Consider the following 14,426-nt stretch of genomic DNA (forward strand, 5'->3'; position numbering starts at 1 on the left):
CAACTTTTGGTCGTCTTTATCTATGGTTGTATCAACTTGTGAAAAATGCCAAATATTCTTTGATTTCACTTTTTCAGCTATAAGAACTTCAAGTTGCCTTTCTGAAAACTTCTTTAAAGAATATTTAAAATCTTTGAATGGTTTTATATTTTATAGACTAATACGTGATTTATTATTAATAATTGAAAATATGGTATTCTAAACTGATCATTTTACATCATTACAAATAGAAAGAAATTTAAAAATTATAACAATTGACATTTTAAAAGCAACCAAGTAAACTAAAAAACTGCAGAAAATGATGTTGTAGAAACACCAAACACAGAATCTTGAATCTACCCCTACTTCAACATGAAGTTGAAAATAATTATTTCAAAACTGAGTTTATTTATTTTAAGATATTAGTAAGATTCATTTTTTCATTATATAAAGGTGAATGTGTTCATATTGAATCCTACAGGAAATTAAGTTTTTACTTCACTTACAAAATATTAAATACTTTTGTAAATAAAATGTGTGTTTCTAAAGCAGCCACACAGAGGCATCAACATGGATCCAGAGATGTTGAATCCTGCTGGAACAGAATTTAGATTATTGTCCTTAAGGAGGAAGTCATAATTTCTCTCTTCCTGCAAAGATAATTTGGGAATTTTAAGATTTCCTTATCCTACATCCTGTCTCTTGTCAAAACCAAGCAGAGGCCTGCAGGCAGGAAGTTTGTACAAAAGGGAAGTTTTGTTAAGGAAACAAAGTGATGGAAATATGATGCAAAGCAAGTATTAAATTCACTTTGACTAAATTCATGTCAAGTACTGAACTTTTGCTCTGCACTCTGTTTTAAAGATTGAACAATAAACCACAGCCAAGATTACTCTACAGCAGAACAATGAATTCAACCGTCATAAAGAGTAATGAGTGAATTATCTGAATGCAGCAGACATGATTCAGCCCAGTCCGCCCATTTTCTGCTGCCTCCCAGGAGGAAGGCTGCAGGTTAGTCAGGGTATCAGATCAAATCATGCTCAGACTTCTAAAGCATCTCAACTGGCTCTTTGTAATGTGAAACATTCCCAAAGCCACTCAAGGCTCGATCCAACTGCCTGAACTTCAGACTCTGATCCAAGACCCCAAATTAACGAGATACGTTAGCTCTCACAGCTGCCAGCTCACAACCCAAAGTTCAAGAGATGTAGAGTTAACTTTTTCTTCTATAGTATTGAAGTCATCACCACAGGTGACCAGTACAAGTGAAACCATACCAAAGGCTCTTATGACGCTTACATCATTGCTCACTTTAGGATAGTAACAATCCCAACACAGGCCTGAAAAGCTTTTAGCTGTCTAACAATGAAAACATATTGATGATGAAGGCTGAAAGATGAGGCTAGAATCACAGAACCCTCCCAGTGGCTCCAGCCTGCATTAGCTACTGATGGACCACCTCCATCAGTAGCTAATGGTAGCTAGCTCAGGCTTCATTCACTCTCACATCCTTCTAAGGAACAAAACGTTTGTGCAGTAGTGAAGGAAGCTGAGACATTTAATGTAGATCAGACAGACAGGCAGACAGACAGGCAGGCAGGCAGGCAGGCAGGCAGGCAGGCAGGCAGGCAGACAGACAGACAGACAAGGAGACAGACAGGCAGACAGACAAGGAGACAGACAGACAACAGACATGAAGGCAGGCAGACAGGCAGACAGACAGACAGACAGACAGACAAGGAGACAGACAGATAGACAGACAGGCAGACAGACAGACAAGGAGACAGACATGCAGACAGACAGACAGACAGACAGACAAGGAGACAGACAGACAACAGACATGAAGGCAGGCAGACAGGCAGACAGACAGACAGACAGACAGACAAGGAGACAGACAGATAGACAGACAGGCAGACAGACAGACATGCAGACAGACAGACAGACAGACAACAGACATGAAGGCAGGCAGACAGGCAGGCAGACAGACAGACAGACAGACAGACAGACAGACAGACAGACAGACAGACAGACAGACAGGCAGACAGACAGACAGACAGACAGACAGACAGACAGACAAGGAGACAGACAGATAGACAGACATGCAGACAGACAGACAGACAGACAGGCAGACAGACAGACAAGGAGACAGACAGGCAGACAGACAGACAGACAGACAAGGAGACAGACAGATAGACAGACATGCAGACAGACAGACAGACAGACAGACAGACAGACAGACAGACAGACAGACAGACAGACATGAAGGCAGGCAGACAGGCAGGCAGGCAGACAGACAGACAGACAGACAGACAGACAGACAGACAGACAGACAGACAAGGAGACAGACAGGCAGACAGACAGACAAGGAGACAGACAGACAGACAGACAGACAAGGAGACAGACAAGGAGACAGACAGATAGACAGACATGCAGACAGACAGACAGACAGACAGACAAGGAGACAGACAGGCAGACAGACAGACAGACAGATAGACAGACATGCAGACAGACAGACAGACAGACAGACAAGGAGACAGACAGGCAGACAGACAGACAAGGAGACAGACAGACAAGGAGACAGACAGACAGACAGACAGACAGACAGACAGACTACATACAACTCATACAAACACACATTTTCCAATCGTGCCAGGTATTGTCCATTAACCGCAGGCTTCCCTGGCAGAGTCTGAGTCTCACCCCGGAGCAGCAGAGCAGTCCATCACTCCTGCTCGATTTACAAGCATAGATGCGCAGTTGGACAAAGCACCTTGGTGAAGATTTCTACACTGCACCAATCATCCATCACGCTCAGGCCTGTCCTTGGAATACATAATGCAATGATAATCTGATCCGGTATGCAAATGAAGGCACGGTGGGGCGACCGGAGGGAGAGAAACCCACACAAGGAGCCCCCTGGTGCAGATCTGCTGTCAGATCGCATGCAAAACGGAGCGTTTGGGGTGCACTGTCTAATTAGTTTACCTGCTAACATTACTGCGGATAAAGCGATTTAACCTCCACGTGTTCGACTGTGTTGAAACTGAACAGCGAGGTGCCGCGCTCGCCCCCTGTCTAATCCGCGCCAGAGCCGACGTGCGCGCAATCCCATCGGCTTGATGTAGCGCGACCGTCGCGCTAACTTAGGTAATTAGACGGGAGCCTGGCGCTGCTGAAGCGGACGCACGCGGAGATGATGATGTTGTAATGGGAGAGGCTCCTGTGGGCGACGTTTGCAAGACGCTTTGCGCCACTGTCACAGAAATGCTGGTGATGAGTCTGACACCAGCCAACACCTATTTACTGTACATCCACACATAGGAGCTACAATATGTTAACTTGGAAAATGGAAATGGCTTTTATTCTGAAACAGCCTCCCTGTTTCCTGAAGATGAGCAGCAGCAACACACGACGCAGCTACCACATGAATTTATCATTTCATCACTTCGATTATCTGCGGAGTTTAACAACCTGTTAAAAGATTTCCATTTCAAACCAAACACGACCTTTCGTCTTCATCATCTGTGCCCTTTTCTTACAGGATGAAAACACTCTCTCGCTCATCTCTCCGTCACCTTTGCCAACAAGACTCCGTGTACGAGCTGTTGTCATTTTCATTTTAAATCCTGTGGCCCGTAAAGTAAAAAAAAAAAAACCTTCATATTCACAGGTATAAAGTGACTCCAAAATGTCACAAGCTGCAGAGATTGCTGTCCATAAAGTTTTCATAAATGTCACTGCCAATAGCAATTAGGTGTTTCCTGAAAGGCCAGCTCCTGGCAACAAAAGCGCCTCAGCCAGACACAGCAACAGCCGCCCTGTTCATTTAGTGTTTTAAAGTCGAATGAGCAAATGAAAGGCCTCCCCTTCTAATGTAGCCGTTACTTGATTTAGAGTCTTCAGGTGATTGATGTTTAATAAAGCTGCTTTTTTTTTCCTGCTGTAAAACTATGCTTTCAAAAAAAAAAAAGTCTGCTGTTTTCGTCAAAATCCAACAGGGTTTTTGCTCGATTTAGAAAATGAGCTCTAGTCAAAAATGGTTTTGCTCAAGACAAAACTTGAGTAATTACACTAATGGTCAGTTAGACCAGCAGCCATTCATGACTGATCTGAGTCTGGACCGGATGGAAATATCCTCCCCAGTCTCCTAGCAACAGAGCGGGTTGCTCTTGCCTGTTGATTTGCATTAACAAGTGCTGCTGATAGGGAGGCTCTCTTGCCCCGGTATCAAGTATCATCTCTTCACTCAAAGCCTTTTCGGATGCTTTACCATTTAAAGGACAAAAACAGTCAAGACATTTATTATCATTGTGTGATTCAAATGCATGTTCAAATTTTCTTTGTCACATAACCATCATACACAGTACAATATGCAGTGAAAAGCTTACACAACTGTCCAACTATAAAAGATCGAATAAGATAAGGTAAGAGGAGTAGACAAACAATAATTAGAATATAAGAGTTCAAGGTGTTGGTATCAAATATTAGTGTTTCTTTGATTTTCCAACTGCACAGTGAAGCTTTTGAAGTCACAAGAAGTGATAATTACTTTGAAAGAGCAATGAATCTGTGTTCAATCTCGCTCCCAAATTAAAAATTATTAAAGAGAAATTAACACATTAAAAAGTCAATTCATGTTTTTATTAAAACATCTACAACAGTAGCTTTATATTGTATTAGTATGAGTATCCGATTAGACAATAAACCAAGTTACAGTAACTCTGTCAGGAGACAAGAAGTGATGTTTTGGGCAATTCAGCTCACTCAAGCTCCTACAAATACACTAAAAGTAACTGAGATGTTGGAGCTGTGCAGCAGTGACAGCGAAAGCTTGAAATCTAAAAGTATTTCCCGCTCCCTTCTGAATAAGCGTCCTGATCTCTCCGTCTCATCCGGCTCCATCTCTGCCTCAGGATGAGATATCATGTAGGTACAGACTTCCTCTGTTCGTCAGCAGTGAAGTGTCACCCGCTGCCTGAATGAAGTGTCATCCGCGGCTTGAAGAGCAGGGATGAAACGAGGCTTTGGTGTCGGCCTGTCAGACGTGGAGGACGGAGGCACAGACGAAGGCAAAGGCGACGGGAGGAGACGCTGCCTCACGCCCTTCTGAGCCTCGGACTCGACGGGTCCGTGGAAGGAAATCCATGAACGCGTACATGTTCAATTTGTTAAAGCCGCCAGGAGGCCGGGTTCAGGTTTGCAGACAATATATATTATATAATAATTAAATAATAATAATATATATTTCAACTCTGACTTATATTTGTATTATTTCCCAATTCAGAATTTTAGAATTGTTTTGATTATTATGCATGAGGTCATACATCCTAAAGACAAAGTTTAATATCATTAAAGTTCACAAGTTAATATGGAGATAATGAAAGTTTTCTCAAAGTTTTGTACCATTTGTTGAAGAATCCTTTAAAATAGAGACATGGTGCTAGTGGAAACACCAATAATAGAGGAGCGCACACACACTGGATACAATTTGTGGAAATATTTCCGCAATGATAAAATGCCCGTAAGTGTATTATTTATGTCCTATTTGTCTAGCTGAGTTTTCTTTATCTAGCTGGGTCTGAAAAAATCATTTCTAAAGGGTCGACGACCTTTGATGCACCACTAGACGCAGACATGTTGCGTGTACCAGTGTGTGAGAACAATGGCCACTATGGATGCAACCTTGGTGGTAATTGATGAATGGGGTGTTTAAAAACAGAATATGAATAAGGAAGAGAGGAGCCCAAGGGAATATTCCACAACACTGTAATCAAAGCCTTGATAGTGTCCCCGCTTTTGACTAATGGCCCCAAAAAGAAAGCTCTTCCCGGCTGCTTGTGTTCCCAGCGTGATGCATGTGTCCACAGCGGAGGGGAGGTGCGATATGACACAACTGAATGAAGCCCACTTTTGTGTCGCTTTGCAGGAATTTCCATTTCAAAAGCTGCTCGGTTTCCACCTCGCCACAGACCCACGGCTACAACAATCCCTGATGCAGTGCCACAGAAACGCTGTGGAAACCGAGCACACGTCCAAGCTCACTGTAAAACCAATGGCTGCATATCTGCTGTTCATCAGCTCATCCTGAAACTTCAGTTGTAAGTGACGTTCTCTCCAGTGTTTTGTGTCATATACTACGAAATCTCTGAGGTTATCCATTATTTCGTGTTCTAATTTCCATTTAGGTTTCTGTTTTTCACCATCCGTGTGCTGTGGGTGCGTTTACCTGCTCGCTGGCTGCTGATTTATGCAGCTCTTACGAAGTCATTCCTCACCGACTGTGGAAAGAGGAGGTGGAGGCTCTGGTGAAAGATGGAGGTCAGGAAAGCGCTGAAAAAGAAAATAAGGGAAAGCACATTAATTAATGACACCGTACAAATGACTCTCATTCATGCATTATTAGAGTAACTGCTACAGTGACAGTCAAGGTCAACCTCCATAGATGTTGTGGTGAAACCTAGAATAATCAGGGCAGGACGACGCTGCAGCAGATTATGGAGACGGGAACATTTCCTGCTTATTTACATTTTACACCAAGTGCAACCTGCAGTGAAAGCTCGCCTCACGCCGACCTCCACCTCCTGATGTAGCCAGGGCCACGATGCGGACTGAAGTCCAAACACCCAGTCGCCAAGTCACCTTTCCTTTAAATGCCACAGCTGCGCAGGCTAAAACACAAACACACATGCTCCCTGTCAGACATGTACAGCATCGCCCATGCACACGGCCTTTAGCAGGTGTCCTCAGAGACGTGGCATTGACAAACCTACAAACAGTAATTGGGCCATTATGACTGCATGTGATGGTATTGATTCCGCAGTTTTAGGTGCAGGTGGGTAATGGATGTCTAGACAGAGAGGTTCATATTGCAGGCAGCGGGGGCAGCGATATTAAACACAGTAATCTTGACGCTCATGCCTCAGGTGTGTTTTGTGTATGTCTGATTATTGGGAATGATGCAATTTAGGAGCAGATTTCAGCAGGTTTTTTTTCTGCCGTGAGCTGGTATTTCAGCATAGAGATAATTGGGACAAACCCTGAAGTGCATCACATGGAAAATGAAGGAGATCTAGGAAGGAGATCTCGTCTCCAGTCCAGCAATCACAAAACTAATCCCGGGACTCACAGGACCCAGACCACGGAAATCTGTTATGGTTTCTTTACCAACTTTGAAAATCCAGTCGTGTGGAGAGCAGGAAGCAGAGGGGGGGGGGGGGTTGGTCATCAGAAGCTCTGTGCTGATTAAAATCAAATATTACTGAGGCTGCGTTTCCATGGCGATAACATGCTGCCCCTCCGTGACATTTAGGGGTGCAGCGGTGAGGGAGGGACCCCGCTCCTCCAGTCCTCTCCGCCTTCCTGGACCGGAGCGTGAGCGGAATACATGCAGCATCCGCGCCGCCTCCTCACCTTGTGTGAATGTACAGCGCTGCGAGCACGGGGGCAAACACGCGTCCTGCCCTGCAGAGCCGCGACGGTCCACAGGGAAATGCCAACGCCATCGACTGCCTCCTCCACAGGGGCACGACGTGCAACCTGTGAGCCCATAAAATGTCAATAGATATGAATTGTGTAAAGAACTCTTGATCCTCTAATTCAATATTGGAAAGCTTCATAAAAGGTCACAGTCCAGTAAGAATAATGTTTCACAGTTGTTTTTTGTTTCAAATGTTTTTTATTTTTATTGAATTAATCAAATTTTGACTTAAAAGCATCATTGCAGGTCTTTGTAACCTGTTTTCTCATACTCATGTTTTTCTTCAGAGCGTGTTCTTTTCTCAGGACCACACACTGAACCGAGCGCAACCTGAGACGAGCCCGTTTCCAACACTGGGTCCAGCTTCTTTCCCACCTTCTGCGTCTAATATTTATCTGGGAGAGTGCAGCGTTTTAATATTCACTAGTTTCACTGCCCTGGGCTCTTTTCGCAGCATCGGCTGCTGTTAAATCAAAGCGGTTTCTGAGGGGTGAAGGTACAAACAGGCCACTGTGTCTGTAGCACATACCATAATAAGGAAGCTGTTCACAGGTAGGTGCAGGTTCATGTTCAACAACTCAACAACAGGACAACAGAACTTTGATTTTATTACAGAAAATATTTGTGCAAAGTCTTTTCAATTTCCATTCTACATTTGTAAAACTACAGTAATGTGATTAGGACAAAGATGTGTGAGGTCTGTGGGTTTGGGGGTTATGGGAGTGTAGCAGGAGATGATGGAAGCCTCATTCTCTAATTGTCATACTGCTCTGTCCTGCAGACGCTGAAGGAGAAGCTGTTTAAACGCTTGTTGCAGCACCACTCGCACATTTCAGGCTGTAAACGCAGCCTCTGAGAGTCTATAGTGTTTACTTAACATAATGGTATCCACAATACCTTATAACACACACACACGCACACACACACACACACACACACTCGCACATTTCAGGCTGTAAACGCAGCCTCTGAGAGTCTATAGTGTTTACTTAACATAATGGTATCCACAATACCTTATAACACACACACACGCACACACACACACACACACGCACACATGCACACGCGCACACGCACGCACATGCACACGCACACGCACACGCACGCACACACACACACACACACACACACACACAGACACACAGACACGCACATGCACACACACACACACACACACACACACACACACACACACACACACACACACAGGTTTATTATCTTCACTACATTCATACATATTTGCTTTATTAAACGTAATTTTGCAATCATAACTCTGGAAGGTGCTGAGCTCCTCTTCACTTTATACAGCATGATGTAAGTTTATTGGAAGCCAAAATGCATCCGCGTGAAGATGAATTACTCCCGCTTTAATTTGTCCCTAACTGAACTGACGTGGGGCCGCGCCAAACTTCTCAGGCACAACAACACATGCATTTTTAAAAAGACGGATCATGGAAAGCCGTCTGAGTCAGATAGCGGCGACATATTTTGTGCTGAGCACACCATGCATATTTCATAGTGAAAAATGTTTTCTCTCCAGCAGCTTTGTCGACGCATGGACTCCAGAGGGACAGAGCGTTGTTCCCCCACCAGGAAACGAGTATTCACTGGAGAACCTCTCATTAACTCTTTGCTTTCAAACAGATAGAGCAGACCAGAAGTGTTTGATTTGATGAGAATAATTTGGTCTGTTGTTACTGAGCTTCCTCTGTTGGGACGCTTCTTTTGTAGTTTTGAACCCTTAACATCACGTCACGCTTCTTCGTGCTCATTGGGTCACATTAAAATCGTCTTTTAGTCTTGGCAGTGGGACTCTACAGTACATACATTATTCATCCGTGCCTCATATTAGGTCGTGGAAAAGACAAAAGACGAAGAAGAAAGTAAATGAATCTCGAACATTCGATTATAGTCTTGATTCTTTGTCTTGTCTAAAGTTGTCTTGATTTAGCTGAATATCCATCAAAGGCACTTTAACAAGAAACATACATACAGGATCATACACAATAATCACCCAATTCAAAGCTCTCACTGACACATTTCACCTTTCCTCCTTCCCATACAGCTCAGACACAGAGCTGAGCTATATAGTCCTATAAGAACAGAGGTTTATGGCCTTAGATGTCCAAAGGCCATATAAAAACTGTTATAGGGTCTTTAAAGCATGCTTTATGTACCTGTAAAGATTTCTGCTAACTGCGTGCGATCATAAATAATACTGGACTGGAATAAACACAGTACAGAACAAAACAGAATGTTTGATCTCAGCTGATTCATAAAATGAATATTTTAATGTGAATTTAAATCCCGATGTTTGCCAGTGTAGGACTGATGTCGGCCGACTGAGTCCATCTAATGCTTTTTCTACTGACTCGGAACCAAATCTGTGTGGACCGGCTCTGTAATGAGATGCATTGCAGTGGTGTGGCACAGGAATCCAATCCTCCCAGGCACCGCGCCTGCACAAACCCACCACCAACGAGGCCACAAACCCAGCTAAATTTAGTGGAATCCTGCTTCTGGCAGCTCTGAAATCGTATCGCTTTTACATCTGAGACTTGTCAACACAATGAAAATTGATGTCGTGCCAGATGATGTTCGCGCTGTTTTAAACATGATTCCATCGATTCGTTCCTGCCAACTCGTCTGTTATCTGTAGCTGGTGTGGCCTTCCTGTTGCACTTCTTGTCACCTATTTCAATATGGCTGTTTCATGGCGAGATGATAAAGCCATTATCTAGTCTATTCAGGAACTGTCAGACGCAGTTGCTGAGTGGGTAACAATTAATTTTCTCCGGTGACAATGCCTCAACTGCTCCCTGAATTGAGATTAAATTTCCTTGTCAATTTTTATTTGAAAATGTATATTTCACAAACGGACGTGTGCTGTTCAATTTAGCGCACATCGCTGTGCTCACAACCCATTTGATTCCCCTCAGTGGGGCCCCAGAGCTGTCAGCCGGCAGCTCGGCGGGATGCTATCGATTGTGACAATCTGCAGCCGATGACAGGTGAGAGATGATGGTGAGCGATTGTGCTACACCGCTGGCAGAGGGAAATTTACCATTAGGGGCTGTTATGGCCCACGTGCATGCAAACGTGGTTGAACCTGGTTATATATATATATATATACGGACGCCAAGATTGTTACCTTCTTTATTAAAGGTATTAAATGTGATCAGTCTCAATTTCAATTTGAGAATAATTTGCTGTTACCATATATTTTTTACCACATGGTTCTGGGACTCGGTGTGAACTGCCAGTCAAACAATCACAACACATTCTTGTCACGTCAAGGTATCAGCTGTAGTATTTTTGATGTCAGTCGCATGAAACCGTGTCGACAGCAGACCTGAAAGTACACAAGCGTCTTTGCCTCATTCCAATTCCCCTGGAGTTTGTCTCTCCTGGGCCGAAGGATTCGACTCAGGCATCTCGAATCTGCCCATGAAAACATAATGAGCAAACATGGCAGCAGAGAAAGTCTGATAGACGCAGGATTGGGGGATTTTGTGCTGCACACAGTCCCACCATGCACTTCAAAGTAAAGCACCCTATCCCTGGAGAAGCCTCTCACTGCTCTCCCCCTTAAATACTGCAGCAGCATCATCCCCCTCCTGCCCTCACTCTCTTCTCAGTTTCTGCCCCTCTAATTAAAGGTCTCCGTCCTGCTCCCTGACAATCACCGCAGCCTTTTCATTTATTTGCAGTCTGGATAAAGACACAGCTCCCATAGATGAATTCTAAATGATCTAATTTCACATTCAATTGACCTACGCAGTTACACAAGGACATTGTTTAGCAGGGTGGACCGACAATAGCCTCAATTCTTTATGCATGACAGAGCAGTGCGTGAGACAAGCATAACTTTTTTTTTCTATTAAATCACATCAAGAGGAGAAACGATAGGTCTAACTACCAATGAAACCCTGGGGGGATGTTGCAGCTCCAGTGAACAGGACTAAGGGCCCCGTTGTTGCCAGAAACCATTACCCCCTAAAGCTGCTCCACTGCCACGGCCTCCACCATACAAATGAAATCAGTAAAATAATTGGTCATTCGACTGCCTTCTTTGTCCCAGGTCTTCAGCACAGATTGTCAGATTTACTGTACAGAGCATTTAGAGGTTTTTGTACTTTACCTGAGTATTTTTCCTTCCTTCATCTCTACAGTTTTGACATGTTCTTGAATTAATTGTCATCACATTTAGCACATATTACATATTTTTTAAGTCCATCTTCTTAAATAATATGATTTGCTGCATTTCTTTCAACTATATTAATGTTTTTACTGTTAATGAGGATTTATAGTTTCTATTCTCTTTTTATAATAATCATTTCTCCAAGTGCCCCAATTGCATAAAACAAGATATGTTAGAAGAACATTTTTAACAGGGGTTACTTCCTCCACCACTGCAGATGGCTACGTGAGCCCAATCATAACTGTGACCAAGTATCAAGCTAACAGGCCCACAATATCAGTACTGTCTCACCTAAAGCTTCTGACTGTCCCTCTATAGAGATACTGATCAGTCAATCTGTCAGTATTGTGCATGTTAGTAAATATTTGAATTAAACTATATTCAGCTTTATATCAAAGATGAGTCTGTTACCTGCTTCAAAATAACCTTTCCCTCACTGCAATTTACAAGCAACACAAAATGGAACACAATAAGCAAGCGAATGCATGTGGATGAACAGGATTATCCCAAGCTGAACCCATTCTCAAAACATTGTCATATGCAGTATGTCTGCAGGTCATGAATTATCCATGATTGCAAAATAGATCGCTTGCAGTAGCTGCATTACATGGAATATTGATATGTAAATAACATGGTAGAAGGCTCGAGAAACATGCATGCATGCATAGTCAGCATGGATCCAGTATGTATTCTGAAGCAGACACAGACAGGAGCAGGTTTCCTGTGAGTGATTCCTCTCAACATTTCAATAATAAAGTCTATAAATTAGTTCACAGGACTTATCTTCAAAATACCAGAAAACACTATCACTATCACAAGAAATCACTTCATAATGCATCGGAGATTTAATTCTTGTCTTACCTAAATGTAATAAAAGGCAAAGACAAATAACCAGCTACATAAAAATGTTATTTGTAAGTCTGAATTTAAATTTGAAATGTATGAAATGTCACAAAGGAAAAGAAAATTCCACACAAACTTGAGAGAACCTGAGTCATGGATTAGTTACTGACAAGAGTCCTAAGTACTTTAGAGTCCTAAATAAGTTAATTGACATAAACAAGAAAATTAATCTAATTTGGCCATTTGGCCATTGAGAGAGAGAGGGAGAGAGAGGGAGAGAGAGAGAGAGAGAGAGAGAGGGGGAGACTTTATTCATCCCATTGCAGATAGGCTAAACGTTAAAGGTCTATTTACTGAAATAAGTTTGTTTTCGCTGGGTTTCTTTTTAGCCTCCATACAAACATCAGCCCACCACTAATAATCCTTTAAAAACCAGGGCAAACACAAAAAGTCTAACAGGGGGAGGCTGTGGTTGCTCGGGAAACAAGAGACAGTGATGGCTGACTCCTCAGGGATCAGCTGCTATGATGGGTAGCATGGGATGTGGCTGGTGTTTGTGGAGGCAGCAAAAACACGTGTCATTAACAAAAGACTGAACAGGAGAGCGTGAATACGCTGAGGGGGAAGTTTCAAGTCTCCTCAATGGATGGATGCTTGCTACACAGGCCAGACAGATGACTGCGCGGTCATGTCCAGCTTGCAGCGATGATTAGCTGATAATTCTACGTTATGGTTATGCTCACAGTCGGTGCTGGAGCCCCACTTTCGCACATTATATTAGGAATCGCGCCAATAGATCTGCCTCCTTATTCAAAATGAATGAGGGGTGAAAACACTGGAACACCCTCCTCATATGATATGCTGCTGTAAACATGAAGCTAATGCTACAGTCCTTCCCAGTGAACTGCTGCTCAGGTGTAGCTACTTTACACTAATGGCCTTTTTTTGCCAGGAGACCGCCATCTTAGACTCGACCCTGTAACCAGTTAGGTCATTTTGGATGCAAGTGGAAATATATGTTTAGCCAAACCCTAAACCTAATATGTCATTCATTGGATAAGTCAGACAAACATTTGGAGATGGTAGAAGCAAAAATGAATTACTGGCGGTTAGCTAACAAGCTAACAGGTTAGCTAGCGTACTTAGCTAACGTGGCAAAAAACTAAACTGGAAGCAAACCAAACTCACTTGTGGATTTGATGTCTCATTAAGTGATGGTACTTCTATCAGTGAATGTGTCCAAAGTGTACACATAATTGGCGCATAGTGTGCCAATTAGCATCATGTCCTCTTGTAGTCAGCGTTAACTTCTGTCTGTGTAAAAACGAAAGATACTTCATTTTCTCTGAATAGTTGTGATAGGTAGCAGATAGAAGTCCTAACATTCTGCACTGCCAGTCATTACTAATGTGCTCCCTATGCTGAGGGTGCATAGGGAGCACATTAGCATCTAAGCTAGCGGCCACTCGGTGGACTAATTGGACGACCAGCCCAACATTAAACATTTTATTAATATTAGAAATTTTAAAACTATAATTAATATTAGAAATTTACACATGTACCGCTTTACTCTCCTATACGTAAAGATGTTTCGGTGATTAGTATGAAAAATAAAATAATCTTTTATGGAACGACCAGGTATGGTGACATTTTTGGCAAAGACTTGATTTGAGGACAGTTGAGCCACTAACTAGCACCTTCTTTATGGCAATGGAGATTGAGGGTCATGGGTAATCTAGTATGCAGCTTAATCTGTGCAACCGAGACATAAAGGACAATAATAATAATTAATGGATTAAAAAGTTGGTTATACCACTAACACTGAAACATATTGTTATGTGTTCTTTGTTGTAAAAACATTAGTTTGTTCAAAATGGCGTTAAATTTTATTGAATAAAAACATACTGCTAATGTTCTATTAAA

The sequence above is a fragment of the Betta splendens genome, chromosome 12 (assembly GCF_900634795.4).
Source record: "Betta splendens chromosome 12, fBetSpl5.4, whole genome shotgun sequence".
In the NCBI taxonomy this organism is placed as follows: domain Eukaryota; kingdom Metazoa; phylum Chordata; class Actinopteri; order Anabantiformes; family Osphronemidae; genus Betta; species Betta splendens.